The following is an 18,747-nucleotide window of genomic DNA, read 5'->3' as shown; positions in this document are numbered from 1 at the left end:
AGAGCCATTCCAAATGAATGGACCAGTCAATTTAGCTAAATCAACAATTTAGCTGTTGATTGCAGACACATGAGTAAGCCCATCTGAGGCCAGAATATACTTTTGGCTAAGCCTATCCTGAATTTCCAACCTACGGAATCATGAGCTAAATAAATGTATTTTTGTTTTAGGCCAACAAGTTTGGAGTGTTTGTTATACAGCAAAAGCTCACTGATATACCTTGTGTTGTTTTAGGAACTAGAGAGATGCTCCACAAATAAAGCATTCAGTACTGTACCTGGAATATACTAAATATTCCACAGAGGGTAGCCATTACTATCCCGTTGGGTGACAAAGTACTGAAGAAGTAAGAGTGATGTCTGTGTCCTCAAAGACTTTCCTGCACTCTGATGCTGTGAGTAAACCTGCTCATATGAAATGATAAGAGAATAATTCAAAGCACTGTGTCTTTGAGAACAAAAGTACTTGTTACTAATATTTGAATATTCTCATGAAGGTTGGTTCAGTTTGTACCTGAAGAGTAGAAATGATGATTACATTGAGAACCTTGTTCTGACCCCTAAGATGAGGTGGGTGAGTTTGATTTCTTGTTACCAAGGTAACCTCTTTCAAGAAGCCTTGAGAGGAGAATTACTCTGTGTGAAGACTTGCTTTGCATCGCACACCAATGTAGTTCACAGACAACGTAAGACATCCACGTAAGAACAACAGGCTCTCGTGGAATCACCTTGATTTCATGGAATGCAACTATTTAAAGTTTAAACATATATCTGTGAAAGATTCAATAAGCATTAGTTTAAAAGTGTCCCACTCATCTCAATATATGAGAGGATTTTAGTATAAAGATTTAAAAATATAAATTTGTTCAGTTCCCCCACTTTACAAATTATGAAATTGAGGCCCAGAAAATTTAAACCATAAGCTCAACGTCTCAGAGCACATTAATGGCAGAACTGGGATAAAAAATTGGGTTTCTAGACTCCTAGTCTAATGCTCTTCTCATCATTTTGTATATTTTGTACAACTGTCAGTGAGGCAGAATGTATTTTAATATAATATTATTTTTAATTCTTTAAGGCAGCAATTAATAATTGACAATTCAAAAAGATAGCAAAACACAAATTAGACTAAAATATCATATAGTCCTTCCATTCAGAAATAATCATGGTTAATTTTTCATATGTTTCCTTATAATCACCTTTCTACAAACATGTAATGTATTTTTTTTTTTATTTTTAAATACACTTTATTTTTTTAGAGCAGTTTTATCTTCTTTATCCATTCGTCTGTCAATGGGCATTTAGGTTCCTTCCATGACCTGGCTATTGTAAATAGTGCTGCCATGAACATCGGGGTGCATGTGTCTTTTTGAATTATGGTTTTCTCTGGGTACGTGCCCAGTAGTGTGATTGCTGGATCATATGGTAATTCTATTTTTAGTTTTTTAAGGAACCGCCATACTGTTCTCCATAGTGGCTGTATCAATTTACATTCCCACCAACAGTGCAAGGGGGTTCCCTTTTCTCCACACCCTCTCCAGCATTTGTTGTTTGCAGATTTTCTGATGATGCCCATTCTAACTGGTGTGAGGTGATACCTCATTGTAGTTTTGATTTGCATTTCTCTAATAATTAGTGATGTTGACCAGGTTTTCATGTGCTTCTTGGCCATCTGTATGTCTTCTTTGGAGAAATGTCTCTTTAGGTCTTCTGCCCATTTTTGGATTGGGTTGTTTGTTTTTTTAATATTGAGCTGCATGAGCTGTTTATATATTTTGGAGATTAATCCTTTGTCCATTGATTCGTTTGCAAATATTTTCTCCCATTCTGAGGGTTGTCTTTTCATCTTGTTTATGGTTTCATTTGCTGTGCAAAAGCTTTGAAGTTTCATTAGGTCCCATTTGTTTATTTTTGTTTTTATTTCCATTACTCTAGGAGGTGGATCAAAAAAGATCTTGCTGTGATTTATGTCAGACAGTGTTCTTCCTATGTATTCCTCTAAGAGTTTTATAGTGTCCAGTCTTACATTTAGGTCTCTAATCCATTTTGAGTTTATTTTTGTGTATGGTGTTAGGGAGTGTTCTAATTTCATTCTTTTACATGTAGCTGTCCAGTTTTCCCAGCACCACTTATTGAAGAGACGGTCTTTTCTCCATTGTATATCCTTGCCTCTTTTGTCATAGATTAGTTGACCATAGGTGCATGGGTTTATCTCTGGGCTTTCTATCTTGTTCCGTTGATCTATGTTTCTGTTTTTGTGCCAGTACCATATTGTCTTGATTACTGTAGGTTTGTAGTATAGTCTGAAGTCAGGGAGTCTGATTCCTCCAGCTCCGTTTTTTTCCCTCAAGACTGCTTTGGTTATTCGGGGTCTTTTGTGTCTCCATACAAATTTTAAGATTTTTTATTTCTTGAGGTAGGCTTGTATAGCTATAAACTTCCCTCTTAGAACTACTTTTGCTGCATCCCATAGGTTTTGGATTGTCGTGTTTTCATTGTCATTTGTCTCTAGGTATTTTTTGATTTCCTCTTTGATTTCTTCAGTGATCACTTGGTTATTTAGTAACGTATTGTTTAGCCTCCATGTGTTTGTGTTTTTTACGTTTTTTTCCCCTGTAATTCATTTCTAATCTCATTGTGTTATGGTCAGAAAAGATGCTTTCAATTTCAATTTCAATTTTCTTAAATTTACTGAGGCTTGATTTGTGACCCAAGATGTGATCTATCCTGGAGAATGTTCCATGCGCACTTGAGAAGAAAGTGTAATCTGCTGTTTTTGAATTGAATGTCCTATAAATATCAATTAAATCTATCTGGTCTATTGTGTCATTTAAAGTTTCTGTTTCCTTATTTATTTTCATTTTGGATGATCTGTCCATTGGTGTAAGTGAAGTGTTAAAGTCCCCCACTATTATTGTGTTACTGTCGATTTCCTCTTTTATAGCTGTTAGCAGTTGCCTTATGCATTGAGGTGCTCCTATGTTGGGTGCATATATATTTATAATTGTTATATCTTCTTCTTGGGTTGATCCCTTGATCATTATGTAGTGTCCTTCCTTGTCTCTTGTAACATTCTTTATTTTAAAGTCTATTTTATCTGATATGAGTATTGCTACTCCAGCTTTCTTTTAATTTCCATTTGCATGGAATATCTCTTTTCATCCCCTCACTTTCAGTCTGTATGTGTCCCTAGGTCTGAAGTGGGTCTCTTGTAGACAGCATATATATGGGTCTTGTTTTTGTAGCCATTCAGTAAGCCTGTGTCTTTTGGTTGGAGCATTTAATACATTCACGTTTAAGGTAATTATTGATATGTATGTTCCTATGACCATTTTCTTAATTGTTTTGGGTTTGTTTTTGTATGTCCTTTTCTTCACTTGTGTTTCCCACTTAGAGAAGTTTCTTTAGCATTTGTTGTAGAGCTGGTTTGGTGGTGCTGAATTCTCTTAGCTTTTGCTTGTCTGTAAAGCTTTTGATTTCTCCATCGAATCTGAATGAGATCCTTGCCAGGTACAGGAATCTTGGTTGTAGGTTCTTCCCTTTCATCACTTTAAGTATATCATGCCACTCCCTTCTGGCTTGTAGAATTTCTGCTGAGAAAACAGCTGTTAACCTTATGGGAGTTCCCTTGTATGTTATTTGTCATTTTTCCCTTGCTGCTTTCAATAATTTTTCTTCGTCTTTAATTTTTGCCTATTTGATTACTATGTGTCTTGGCATGTTTCTCCTTGGGTTTATCCTGTATGGGACTCGCTGCACTTCCTGGACGTGGGTGGCTATTTCCTTTCCCATGTTAGGGAAGTTTTTGACTATAATCTCTTCAAATATTTTCTCTGGTGCTTTCTCTCTCTCTTCTCCTTCTGCGACCACTATAATGTGAATGTTGTTGCGTTTAATGTTGTCCCAGAGGTCTCTTAGGCTGTCTTCATTTCTTTTCATTCTTTTTTCTTTATTCTGTTCTGCAGCAGTGAATTCCACCATTCTGTCTTCCAGGTCACTTATCCGTTCTTCTGCCTCAGTTATTCTGCTATTGGTTTCTTCTAGTGTAGTTTTCATTTCAGTTATTGTATTGTTCATCTCTGTTTGTTTGTTCTTTAATTCTTCTAGAACTTTGTTAAACATTTCTTGCATCTTCTCGATCTTTGCCTCCATTCTTTTTCTGAGGTCCTGGATCATCTTCACTATCATTATTCTGAATTCTTTTTCTGGAAGGTTGCCTATTTCCACTTCATTTAGTTGTTTTTCTGGGGTTTTATCTTATTCCTTCATCTGGTACATAGCCCTCTGCCTTTTCATTTTGTCTCTTTCTGTGAATGTGGTTTTTGTTCCACAGGCTGCAGGATTGTAGTTCTTCTTGCTTCTGCTGTCTGCCCTCTGGTGGATGAGGCTATCTAAGAGGCTTGTGCAAGTTTCCTGATGGGAGGGACTGGTGGTGGGTAGAGCTGTAATGTATTTTTAAAAGAGGAAGAGAGATCACACTGTACTATATTTTAACCTGTTTTGTTTCCTTTAATACTATATCATAGATATATGTTCCATGTAATTAAATATGCATCTAAGCACCATCTTATCAGCATAGTTTATCTCCCTGTGGCTTTTACATACACAAATAAGCTTGACTCTCAAATTAGGTCTGTCCTGAATTTCTTCTGCCTAAGTCAGCTTCACTTTGCTCCACACACAATTCTAGTGAGTTCCTGGAATCCACAAAGTAGAAAACCACCCTCATCACAGCCTAAGGAATAGAAGCCACAGCCCACAGCTCTTAGACATCAGGAAAGATGCTCAGTGTTGTACATGGGAAGAGAAATGCATATTAAAATTGCAGTTACCCTCTTTCTGCTGTTAAAGTGGAAAAGATCAACAAGCCTGACAACACATTGCAATGGAGAGCAGGCCGAGCATTGGAAATCAGCTCTGACTGATGTATTGCGGGTGGGAAGGGAAGTCGGTACAACTTTTATAGAGAGAAATTTGGCAAAATTCATTAAAATCCCAAGTACACACATTTTTCAATTCAGCAATGTCTTTCTAAGTCTAGGAAATATCATTCATGTTTATCTTCCCAAGTACAAAATGTCATGTGCTTGAAGTTAATGATTACAGCACAGTTTCTAATCAAGCAAGACTGGGAACATCTTAAATACCTATAAATAAGGGACTGGTGGCTTCTCCATAGAATGGAAAAGCACACAGCCACAAAGAATGAGGAGGCCTTCTATGTACTGATTTGGGACAAATGCCAAGAATTAATGTTAAGCGGGAAAAGCAAAAAATAAGATAATATATAGACTGTGTTGCCATTTGTGTAAGATGAGAAATATATTATCTCAAGAACACTCAAGAGATTCCTTTGTCATTCAGAATCTTGGGTACCTTGGATGGGGGTATAGCTCAGGGGTAGAGCGTTTGACTGCAGAATCTTGGGTACCATGGAAATTGATGTCTTTGAACAAGTAGCAATTTAGGTCCAAGTTTTGGCAAGTCTACACCAATTAGCAGCAAATGAGCTGTGCTTCTTGTGTCACTGTGTTGTTTATATATCAGTCTGCTTTTTTTTTTTTTTTTTCCTACCGGTGGCTGTTTTTCTTATCAGGAAGATTGGGCATATTCAACAGTGTTTAAGGCTAGAAAAGGTAACTTCTGTATTAGGACAAGACTTTGATTCTCAGGCCAACACTTGTGTTTTATAAACAAACCCTTTGACACGAGTCCTAAATCAGTTCACAGGACTTCAATCAAGCAATGAGTTTGGAAATAGAGGTGGGAAACTGTGACAAGCTTCTCATCTGCTGCTGATTATTGGATGTCCGTGATTCAGACAGGGAAGTTCTCTTACAAATAAAGACAGAGCAACTGAGGCAGGGCACCCTGGACTTACCACCTGGTTATGCCTGGGGATAAACAGGGCTTGTCCCTGATGCTTTCCCTAGTCACACATGATGTCTTTCAAGCAGGCTCTGACCTTTAAACGGTAAAGCCACAAGTCTCCCATTACAAGAAAGAGTCCCACTGTGTGCATCCACTTACTATCAGCTCTGATCTGCGAAAAGATCCCGGGCTGTCGCCATCCTTCTCCAGGTCCATAGCTTTGTCTCTTCCCTTTACATCATTTTTCTCATAGCACAGAATTCCATGTCTTCCACACATTCCTACCTTACCCTGGAAGTTGATCAGTTATACTGTCAGATGGCTCAGCCAGCTCTTTGGAGCATCACTGATCTTGAAGTCTGTTCTGTTCAATTAAAAAAATTATCCTTCCATATGTCCTTGAATTGCTGAGGACAAGAAACTGAAAGCCTAAGTGCTTAAAGTTTCAGGTTTGCTTTAATCTTGATGTCACCCGATGTCCTGTGGCAGGTACTATGAGGATCCCTTCCGTAACCTCTCAGTACTCACCTCCACATGCTGAGAGCAAATTCCAGTGATTCTTGGCCTGAAGGCTCTCTTTTTGCCTGTGAACAGAGCAAGCCAGAGCAAGCCTGTTCCCATGTCTCTGGAATTGTCTTCAACCAATGATGAATGGGGAGCTGGTCCCTAATGATCTCAGTTTCCTAATCCTTCACTTACGATAACTTTAAGCGTGTTCTACACAGTCTCCCAGAGTTCTTCAGCTACATCGCACTCCAGTTGGCCAAAGAGGTAACCTCCTTGATCATATACATAGTTACAAATGCAGCAGTAATGTGGTATAATAAAATGTGAGGAGAAATTCTAGTTAATAGTACATGGATCACCCAATACTGGATTGAAAAAAATAAAGCAAAAAAATTAAACTCATGGATAAGTTAACTGGCAAAGGAATGAGGGAATTCTTTAAAAAGTAGAAATAATGAAAAGCCAAATCCAAAGAAGTAAGCAATGCTGATGCCAACATTTTCTCTGTAGTTATCTCTGATCTCAGGTGCTCTAAACCTTGCATTTTAGTGCAAGCATGTGATAGGGAACAAGAGACAAAACTTGGGCCCAGACTGGGTGGGAGACTTAATCAAAAAGCCATACAAGAAGTTGAGACCTTTTGAAGACAATGTTCGGGGGTGTGGACCAGGAAAAAACACTCTGCCAATGGAAGAGAGGGTGGTGATCCATTCATGTCTGGCAGTGGCAATGGGAGAAACATTAATGATAATAATAATTTTTTTTTTTTTAAAGTATACAATTCCCTATCCTCTCTCAGGTGGTTTGTTTCGTTTTGTTTCAAGGAAATTTCTATATCCTACTCCAGACCTGATACGTTGGACCTTCAGGGAACAGACTCTAGGAATCTGTATTTTTATTTATTTATTTATTTATTTACTTACTTATGGGTGTGTTGGGTCTTCGTTTCTGTGTGAGGGCTTTCTCTAGTTGTGGCAAGTGGGGGTCACTTTTCATCGCGGCGTGCGGGCCTCTCACTATCGCGGCCTCTCTTGTTGCGGAGCACAGGCTCCAGATGCGCAGGCTCAGTAGTTGTGGCTCACGGGCCTAGTCACTCCGCGGCATGTGGGATCTTCCCAGACCAGGGCTCAAACCTGTGTCCCCTGCATTGGCAGGCAGACTCTCAACCACTGTGCCACCAGGGAAGCCTGATAATAATAATTTTAAAAGAAACTTGAAAATTTGTAACCATAAACCACCATCACCAAGCTGGGGGCAAAATTTATATAACCCATGTGTCCTGAAATAATCTAAGCTCTCACTGTAAAGTTAAGTGTTCCTGAGTTGGTAGTACCCTAAGAGCTGACAGAAACAAAGGCACATCATATTGGGAGGACTATTATCTTGACTCAAAAATCCAAAAACATTCCCAGAGATGAAGTTCCAAAGAAAAGAGCTCACAATCAAATAACACCAGACACACAGGAAACAAGGTACCATGAGTGACAGTCAGGAAAAACAACAAATGAGATCATCAGACTGGTAATGAGAGCAGACATTAGGATTAACAGAGATAAAATCTATGATAAATAGGTTTAATAAACATATAGATAGAAGAGAGTTAGAAATACGATGAAGGAATAAATAAAAGACACTCAAAATTGACTAAGCATATTTGAAAAAAGAACCAAATGGAACTTCTTAAGAAAATTGTTGTAATTAAAATGAGAAATTCAATGGATGGGGAAAACAGCAGATTATACACATCTTGAGATGAGAGTTCATGAATGGAAAATCGCTCTGAGGAAAGCACCCAGAGATGTAGGTACAGAATGCAGTACAGTGACAGTACAAAGGAGGAGAGGGTAAAGAGGTTTAACACATGTGATCAAGGTTCCAGAAAAAAAAAACTGAGGCAGTATCTGAAGAACTAATGACTAAGAAATTTCCAGAAAAAAAATTACATTAATCCTCAGATTCAGAAAACACATTGATCTTGATTATCAGAATAAAGAAAAAGAAACCCATATGTAAATATATCCTAGTAAGACTATATATTCTCATATTTAAAAAAAATCTAAATAGGCAGAAAAAAAGAAAAATATATGACAATTAGAAAGAGAGCTGTTGTATCAATGACAATAGAAAGCACAGGACTGTGGAATAAGATATTTCAAAGCACTAAGAAAAAAGTAACTACCAGCATAAAATTGTACAGCCAGTCAAGATAAATTTGAAAAAAAAAAGATTAAATAAAGACATTTACAGGCAAAAAAAATGGAGACTTTTCTACTGATAGATACTAACCACAGAAACTTCAGAAAATAAACTTCAAAAAGAAAAAAGTCATGCTTGGAAAATCTAAGATGCAAGAGAGAATGGTAAGCAAAGAAAATGATAAACATGGTGGTAAATTAATGGTAATTTCAATTTATTTTTTAACACCATAGTAAATTAATGGTGTTAAAAAATAAAGTTGAACTAAAATTCTTGACAACAATAGTATAGAGAGCAGGAGGTATAGTGACTGGAGGTAAAATATTCTAAAGTAAAATCTTATTTTGTATGGAAGAAACATAAAGATTATGCTGAATTTTAGAACTTGTTCAGCTTATGTTAGGTAAGTGTGTTTGATTTTCTAGGGTGTATAAGGAGGTCTTCTGGGCATGGGCTCTATTTCTTGATCTAGATGCTGGTTACATAAGTGTGTTCATATTGTGAAAATCCAGGAAGCTGTGTACTTATGATATGTACATTTTTCTATATGTGAGTTATACTTCAGAAACAATTTAAAATATAAGGATGGAAATATCTAGAGCAAATAGAATATATAAATAGGATATATAATTTTCCAACCATGAGAGGAAAGAATGAATTAGAAAAACACACACATGATACAAAAGACAATAAACCAGGTAAAAAGTAAAATAAAACAAGAAAAGAAGCATGAAAAGGTAAAATAAAAAATAAAATATAAAATAAGATAATAAAAGAGAATTCAAATATACCTGTAATTGCAATCAATGTAAATTTGGTTAAAGGACAAAAATTTACAGTCTGTTAAAAGACATAAATTTACAGACCACCAAAAACATATTTACATACAACCATATAATCTTATAAATTGTCAAGCAAATGGTATTTATAAACACACCTAAAACAAATGACATGAGGTATTACATACATACTAACTAAAGGAGAGTTGGTGTACATTAATATTAAGCAAAATAGACTTTCTGGGCAAAGCATTACTCAGAGGTAAAATGGATCACTAAAAATTGGTAAAAGTTGCAATTCACAAAAAAGATTATAGGAATTGTAAATTTGTATGATAAACTAATAACAAAGTTCTAAAACAAACACATTTTTCAGAAGGCTGGAAGAAACTGGCAAATCTACCATAGTAGTAGGCGATGTTTAACTCCCCCTTCTCGGTAAGGGGGAGGGGGGAGGAAGCATAGGCTAGAGAAGCTTTGAGTAACAGCAGGCACCAAAGCTTGCTCTTAAAATAATACCATTCTTGGAAGAAGCAAAAACCATTCTAAAACATGACAATACCTGAGATAAAAACACCTACATATCTCTGGATGAGTTTGTTTAGAATGTTCTTTTAAAAAATAAATAAAATAAAACCCTATGGATTTTTTTTTCTGATTCCAAAACCAGTACAATATGTGCAGATAAAATTGCAAGGTCTAGGGGACTTCCCTGGTGGCGCAGCAGTTAAGAATCCGCCTGCCAATACAGGGGACACGGGTTCGAGCCCTGGTACGGGAAGATCCCACACGCCGCGGAGCAACTAAGCCTGTGTGCCACAACTACTGAGCCCGAGAGCCACAACTACTGAAGCCCATGTGCCTAGAGCCCGTGCTCTGCACCAGGAGAAGCCACCGCAATGAGAAGCCCGCACACTGCAATGAAGAGTAGCCCCTGCTCGCCACAACTAGAGAAAGCCCGCGCGCAGCAATGAAGACCCAATGCAGCCAAAAATAAATAAACAAAAATAAATAAATTTAAAAAAAATTGCAAGTTCTAATAAATGTACGGTTAGGCAGTTGGTTTTCCTCAGACCTCCTTAATCTCGAGTGTGAGGCAGGAAGTGTTCTTACGGAGGCTGTGTACTGAGTCCGACACAGTGTCAAGCCCAGCACAGGTGACCACAGTCCTATCAATTAATTAGGCCTCTCCACTCTGCTTTGTTGCCTGGAAAATCACTGGTTCGAAATTCTGGAGGGAAAAAAACAGTTCAGTGTATTAGCTGGGATTACAGGATCCAATAAAGAGATGGGTTTTTCTATCCAATTAGAGGGTGGATTTAACAGCAGGGTAAAAACTGAACAAATACTGTTTTTATCAACTGGAATTTTCCAGAGACCCTTCCTGAACAACAGTCTAGATGTACATGCAGCTTCTAGGGGATCAATAAGATTAAGCAGAAGAGAACAATGAGAAAAGAGGAAGAGCCAGGTGTATGTCCTGGTGTTGTCCAGTTAGAGGAAGCACTGAGAACAGATCCTCTGGTTTCAAATCATGCACCCAAGTTCTCTCCCTCTTTTCCCTGATAAGCAGAAGTGCAATAAGTGATTTGGTAAAGTATTAGTCTCCCTGTATTAGCAACCTGCAGGGAGCTACTTGCAAAGGTTTGCTTTCTCCTCTCAGAGGACTCCCAAGCAGGGAGAAAAACTCTTTAGATGGTCAGTGTATTCATTTTTCATTGCTTCCAGAACAAATAACTGCAAACAGTGGCTCATGGAACCACAAATTTATTTTCTTAAACTTCTTTAAGTCAGAAGTTCAATAGGGTTCACTGGGCTAGAATCAAGGTGTGGGCAGGGCTGTGTTTCTTTCTGGTGGGTCTGGGGGAGCATTCATTTCCTTGCTCATTTGTTTGTCGACAGAATTCATTTCCTTTGGGTTGTAGGACCAAGATTCCTTGCTTCTTGTCAGCTGAGGGCTGTCCCCAGCTTCTAGAGGCCACCCATGTCCCCTGGCTCACGACCTCCTTTCTGCATCTTCACAGCCAGCAGTGGGGGGTCAAGTTCCACTTATGCTTCAGATCGCTCCTCCTTCTTCCAGTGTCTCTCTCCCCAGCTGGGGAGAGTGCTCTGCTTTTAAGGATTTATGTGATTAAACTGGACCCATCTGGATAATTCAGGCGTCTCTCTCCATCTCCAGCTGCATCACCTTAATCACATCTGCGTCATCTCTTCTGCCATCCATGTAAGGTGATGTGTTCACAAGTTCCAGGCACTAAGGTGTGGAACCTTTGGGGGAAACCTTTGTTTTGCTAAGCACAGTGGGATAAAGGGGTGGACCTAGCACAGGTTAGGTCTCACAGTTTGGGGATCAAGTTGGCACTTCAGCTACAGAAAGGTTCTTCTTTGAGCTGGAAGCCCTGCGGTGGAGAAGGCACGTGGGTAGTCCTGTTCTTCCTTCCCCTTCTCCACTCCCTCCCTGCAGGGTCCAAGTCCTGGAGTAAGGAAAGCCAAGAAGGTAGTGCAGTCATCACTGGGCTGTGGGTCTTTCACTCACTGTCCTGGCCAATGGTTAAAGGACCCTTTCATGGGTTCCTCAGAGGATCTCTGCAGGGCCTCGCTCCCCTGCAGTTCTCTTGAGCAAAAGAAGGTACATCTCTATCCAAGTGGTCAAATGCACTCCTCTCTCGGCTTCTGTGCATTCAGCAAGGTTTGTCCAGCACATTCCTGCTGAGGTCTCCTCACCCCTTCAACACACCAGATCTATTTCTCTGGTGGTGGTGTTGGTCCATGAGAAACAGCTGTAGTCTCTCTACTCTTCCAAGCTATGTGTGATGGGAAGGAAAATAGGAAATCAGACTTCAGGGAGCAAGCACAAGGTGACAGGTGGGGGTCCGAGTGGGGACTTGACCAAGGACAGGGAGCTCTGAAGAGAAGGAGGCAGCTAATGCTGCCTTAATAGAGGGTGTGGAGGGAGGTCAGCGAGTGTGCAATGGGCTCTAAGACAACATCTTAATCTCAGGTGGGCGTTCTAGAAGCAGACGCTGAGATGAAAATTTGAAGGCAAGCAGTTTACCTGGAAGTTTCCTTCAACACTGGCCAGGATGTGGGGGCCTTACACAGGAATGGAAGGCAGCCTACAAAGGGTGTGTTGTTAAGTTAGCTGTATAATGAGCAACTGGAACTTCACCCTATGGGAGAGCCTGAGGAAACTGTAGAACACACCTCTGAGCTAGCTCACCTGAGGGGCGAGGGGGCTGGGGTATTTGTACACCCTCTCCCATCACTCATTTGTCAAGTGTCCTCCTGGGGGATGCTTAATCCCCAGGCACTTCTGGCCTGTCCTGAGCCAGAGTAGCCCTATTGAAAGTCTCCAGTCACAGAGATGCAGGAGCAGGCCTCTGAAGCCATCAGCTGTACGTTGACATAATAGAATTCCAGGCAGACAAGTGACGCATCCAGGGCCTAGAGTGAAAGGGAAGGGAAGCTTAAGAGGAAAGCATGTGGGCTGTTGTTGAGCCCTTTAGAGATGGAATAGGTCCTACTATCTGGATAGGGATGGATCTAGAAGTGGACAAGAGGGCATCAAAGTAGAAAGATACTGGGTTCCTTTTGACTGAGGAGCCAAGACTAACACATAAGATGTCAGCACTAGAAACCAGCATGTAAGAAGAGCTCTTGTACGCGGCATGAACGAGAGTAAACGCTGTGGGGAATCAACAAGGAGGAAGAAGTGAGCACAGCCTTGATGAAGGAAGACAGACTGGCCCGTGTCTTCAAGGATGGGTAGAAGATAGCACAACTCTTCTTGTCATTTGCTTTGGTAATGTTCTTCAGCTGTGATGCTTAATTAAAGCCAGAAGGGAAAGTGAGAGAGATAATAAATGTGTCAACACCAGAAGGGGAAAGGCACATCACCCAAGGTTCATACTAAACACGGTCGTGGGGATGTCCCCTGGGCACGTGATGTAGAGCTCGTGTGTTATCTCAGGGCTGAAATGGCTTTCTCAGCTCCCTCTCCTTAATTTTCTGGAGACTAGTCTAGAGAAAATAATTAGAGTTGTTTTGATAATGTGTATGCTTTACCACTTTCAATTAAGGACAAGAATACAGTGAGAGAGAGACAGACAGGGACAGAGACAGAGACAGAGACACAGAGACAGAGAGAGACAGAGAGAATGGATCTGAGCACATACCCAACAGTGAAAGTACTTTGTTGTGTCACCACCACCATTTCTCCATATAAACTGGCACAATGTTTTCTTGGTTATTTTAAAGTAATGAATTCCTACATTGTTTCATTTTAAACAACTTAATTAAGGTATAATTAACATATGATAAATTACACATATAATAGAGTGTACAATTTTGATGTTTTGATATGTATACATGATAAAACCACTACTACAATCCAGAGAGTGACCATATCCGTCACCCCAAAATGTTCTCCTCTGTCCCCTCTTACTGCTACTGGCACCCCTGTCCCAGGAAACCACCTGCTTTCTGTTGCTATAGGTTAGTTTACATTGTTAGAATTTTATATCCATGGAACCATACAGTATGTACCTTTTTTTAATCTGGCTTCTTTCACTCAACATAACTATTCTGAAATTCATCTGTGTTTTTTATATGTGTCAGTAGTCCATTACTTTTTTTTTTTTAAATAAATTTATTTATTTATTTGTGGCTGCGTTGGGTCTTTGTTGCTGTGTACAGGCTTTCTCTAGTTACGGCGAACGGGGGCTGCTCTTTGCTGCGGTGTGTAGGCTTCTCATTGCTGTGGCTTCTCTTGTTGTGGAGCAGGGGCTCTAGGGCGCACGGCCTTAGTTGCTCCACGGCACGTGCGATCTTCCCGGGCCAGGGCTCGAACTGGTGTCTCCTGAATTGGCAGGCGGATTCTTAACCACTGCCAGGGAAGCCCAGTCCATTACTTTTTATTGCCGAGTGGTCTTCAAGTTTGCAAGTTTGCAAAATCAGGTACCTCTTAATTTTGAGACCTGTCCATTGTATTAGTTTCCTAGGGCTGCCTTAACAAATTACCACAAACTGCGTGGCTTTAAACAACAGAAATTTTTTTCTTTCACAGTTCTGGAGGCTAGAATCTGAAATCAAGGTGTCAGCAGGGCCCTGCTCCTTCTGAGGACTAAAGGGAAGAATCTGTTCCGTGCCCTTCTTGTAGCCTCTGGTGCTGCAGCCGTCTTTGGTGTTCCTTGGCTTTTAGATGCAGCATTTCTGTCTCTACCTCCTCGTCACATGGCATGTGTGTGTCTCTGTGTCTTTCCTCCTCGTGTAAGGACACCAGTGGTATTGGGTTAAGGGCTCACCCTATTCCAGTATGACCTCATCTTAACTAATTACAACTGCAATGATCCTATTTCCAAATAGGTTCACAGTCTGAGGATCCAGGAAGGACATGAATTTGGGGAGACATTATGCACCCAAGTACAGTCATCCCTCCCCATTAAACGCTATATGGCTCTGTTAAATCAAATTAGGAAGAGAGGGGCTTCCCTGGTGGCGCGGTGGTTAAGAATCTGCCTGCCAATGCAGGGGACACGGGTTTGAGCCCTGGTCCAGGAAGATCCCACATGCCGTGGAGCAACTAAGCCCAAGCGCCACAACTACTGAGGCCGCACTCTAGAGCCCGCAAGCCACAACTACTGAACAAGAGAAGCCACCGCAATGAGAAGCCCGGGCACTGCAATGAAGAGTAGCCCCCGGTCGCCGCAACTAGAGAAAGGCTGCGCACAGCAACGAAGACCCAACACAGCCAAAAATATATTTAAAAAAAAGAAAAAAATTGGGAAGAGAGAGTGATTTAAAAAAAAAATCGTGACCTACCTTGAGATAATGTGAGCTGAGAATCACATTTCCCAAAGTGTGTTCCAAATAATTACGTATGAAATTGCATTCTCTAAAACTAGGATAGCATGCTCAAAAAAGTCTGGTGAATGCTGGGTTTAAAAAGAAGAAGAGTGTCTTTATTGAAGCCTTAACAAACCTTTAACATGTAAAAGCGGAACAAGCTTGTCCCTTTTCATTACCTTTCTTGGCACAGCATTGCTTTCAGAAGAGCTACAAAAGAATTGAAAAGCAATTTAAATCTTTATTGCAGAACTCTTGAAAAACACCACAGGGGAAATATACTACATTATGTACAGTAAAAATGCCCCTAAATCCTCATTCATTTTCCTCAAGCCTACTGATCACCTCACAGCAACTGCCCCCAAACTGTAGTCATCCTTTTAAATAAACCTCCCCAAAGCTTTCTCCCAAGATGAACTCCAAGCTGATCTTGTCCCCTTTGTTCCCTCCTACCCTCCTCCCTGCACAAATACACATTTTTAGAGAGAGGAAAAGCTCTCAGTTCTTTCTAATGTAGAAAAATTTAGCCTTTAGGAACATCTCTGGTTTTCCTCCCTAACTTCCTTGCTAATGCAAACACACTAAGACTGTTTTAGAAAGTACAGATGCAGCGGGGTGGGGGGAGGTTGCGAATAATGAGGAATTCTAGCAGGTCACACGGTGCAAGTGCGGCTGAACCAAGAAGAAGGGCCAAGGGAAGGAAGATGGCGGACGTTCGAGAAAGATGGTCCATCCCTTTGCTCCAAGCCCAACCTCCAGGGCTTTCTGGAGAATTCCTACACAATGGAAATTGCTATCTTTGATGCCCCTAGTTGGCCTACTCAAAACAGTCTGCCCAGATGGACCTCCCTCTGCTAGCTTCCAGATAATCAGTTTATGCAAAAATGGTGCAAACAAGATTTACTGTTCCCAGACTGTACCAATCTCATTTTCTCCCTTCTGTCTTTGACTCCTGCTTTTGCCTTCATTCCTTGGCTCAAGCCAAGCAGCTCCTTCTCATGTGAGTAAACAATCTGCCTGCAAAATAAACTAACAAATGTCTCTGAATTGTTCTTTGACAAGAAACATTATTTTCGTCTTAGTCACATAAACTATCCTTCACTAAGAATATCCAAGTGGGGTATACCCTGTACTCTTTTTCTAAAGTTCTACCTTTGCCTTTTAGAGCCTTTTTCATGATGCATGAGAGGCTTTAAATGCTGACACCCGCTCCCCCACCACTTGACAGTGTTGGTACCAGAGCTGCTGAAGACCCACAATGTTTTCGGTTGGAAACCACCAAAAAGTAGGCGACCAGCCCATTGAACATTCACCATTCACAGAATATACTCAAAACACAATTTAATTTTTTCTACCATTTCCCTTTAAAGTAAATTCCCTGCCTGTTGGTAAAGATTGGGATAGGTCTAATGAATTAGGCAATAGACAGTTTTACGGCTACTTTAAACAACACACAAAGCTTCAACATAGAAGTTAGAAGGACCCTTCCTTGATAGCAATGAAATATCTGAACGTGATGATTTCGTGTCAAATGTCCCACTTCCCAGCTCAGCCACTGCAGCCTGTCAGGTTGCAGGGGTGGAGGCGGGGGTGGTCCTTCTTCACTCCTACCCCGTCCTGCTCTCTCCTCCTGCAGGTACTGGCCCAGGCAGAGCTGGGCTTGTGAGAACCTCGCTCTGCAGTTACCTTTGCAGGTCCTTCCAGGTGCAGATCTTACAACACAGACCATTCTTCTCCTCTGTCCAGATACTCCATGTCCTGCCCACGGCGCACATGCTCACCGTTGAGGGTCTCATCATCCCTTCAAAGCGGTCCTCTTGCCCCGGACCTGAAACGGCTCCAGGAGGGTCTCTTTCTTCCAGGGTCAATAGCTGGTTCATGGGAGTCACTCATACATGCTATGTCCAGGGGTGAAGGGAGTATACTTACTTCCCACATGCAAGAGCTACTCACAGATGAACACCAAAGGATCTCACCAGCTTTCCCCTGACCTCCAGATTTCCTGGAGGGTAGGAGACAGGCTTCCAGCTCCTGGGCCTCCAAAACTCAGGGGATATATCTCAAGTTCTCTGAGGGGTCCCACTGAGCCCTCCCCACAAGCAACTAGGGTTCAGACGCGGGAATCGCTAACCTCTCTAGACCTCTCAGGAGCAGTTTTCTCTAAAAAGTACTCATCACAAAATCCTCTCTAAATCTGCACACTTCTTGAGCCTCTAGATGACATGCCCAGAAGTCTTGAAACTGATTATCTTCTATTTTCTTTATTAAATGATTATTTATTAATTAAATAATTAATATTTTTAGAAATTAAATTATTGTAAATTAAATCCTCATTTTGGATTCCATTTCTATTGTGCCTTGGTTCTTTTTAGGAACTTCAGTTTCACAATCCTATTACAATAAGACATGTCAGAGGACAAAATGCTAGCATACCCTTTCTCTAAGGAAAAAAAAGCCAGGTATCAGACAGGTCTAGCACTATGTGATTTTTTTCTTTGATGCTGAGCTGGCCTGATTCTCTATGTTCATGTAATGTAGAAAAATAAGACCCATGTAAACGTGAAGAAAATCATGGCTCAGAGTAAAAACAAAGTTAAATTTTTTAACTACTTCTTTGAAGTTTTAAACAGTGTGTTCTAAGTTCCAATACAATTTTTGAGATAAAACATTTAAGAATAATTAATTTTTAAAGTGACTTTGAGAAATAATCTAGATGTCCCAAAATAAGTTATTTATGAAGTAAATAGATGCATTTTAGTTTTTGGAGAACCATGAAGTAATTACGAATAATAATCTGCATCTAAGTTTATTGACTAAGAAATGTTCACGCTATACTGTTAAATTTAAAAATTAATCAAACAGTTCTTATGGTGTGATATCCTTTAATAAGTGTGTGTGTATGTATGAGTGTGTGTGTGTGTGTGTGTGTGTGTGCTCATAAAAAAATGTATGAAAGGATATATACCTATATATTAAAAGGAGTCACTTCTGAGTGATAGGATTACAGATAATTTTCAGTTTTGTTTTACATTTTTCTACATTCTCTGATTTTTTTTTTTTTAAAAGACAGAGAGAAGCAGAGGTAGAAATGTGCAGAAACATTAAGAATCAACATTCCTTCAGCAGTATGTGCAGTCTTGTTTCACTAGCAGCTGTCTGTCTTTTAAATTTATTTATTTATTTTATTTATGGCTGTGTTGGGTCTTTGTTTCTCTGCGAGGGCTTTCTCTAGTTGTGGCAAGCGGGGGCCACTCTTCATCGCGGTGCGCGGCCTCTCTTGTTGAGGAGCACAGGCTCCAGACACGCAGGCTCAGTAATTGTGGCTCACGGGCCTAGGGAAGCCCCTCTCTGATTGTTTAATATTGAATACTTTTACTATTTGTAGTGAGAATAAAAACAAGAAAGATGTTTTTATTGAAATGAAATATACTCTCAAAAATGTGAGATTTTTTAATCAACATAATTGTGCTTGAGTTTACTGTTATGAAATTCAGTAAGAGCATTTATATATTAACTATAATTTGGCTTCGATTCTGAATTAGGCAGTTTTT

The sequence above is a fragment of the Balaenoptera ricei genome, chromosome 15 (assembly GCF_028023285.1).
Source record: "Balaenoptera ricei isolate mBalRic1 chromosome 15, mBalRic1.hap2, whole genome shotgun sequence".
Classification (NCBI taxonomy): Eukaryota; Metazoa; Chordata; class Mammalia; order Artiodactyla; family Balaenopteridae; genus Balaenoptera; species Balaenoptera ricei.
The sequence above is the reverse complement of the archived record's forward strand: the minus strand, read 5'-3'. Positions refer to the sequence as shown.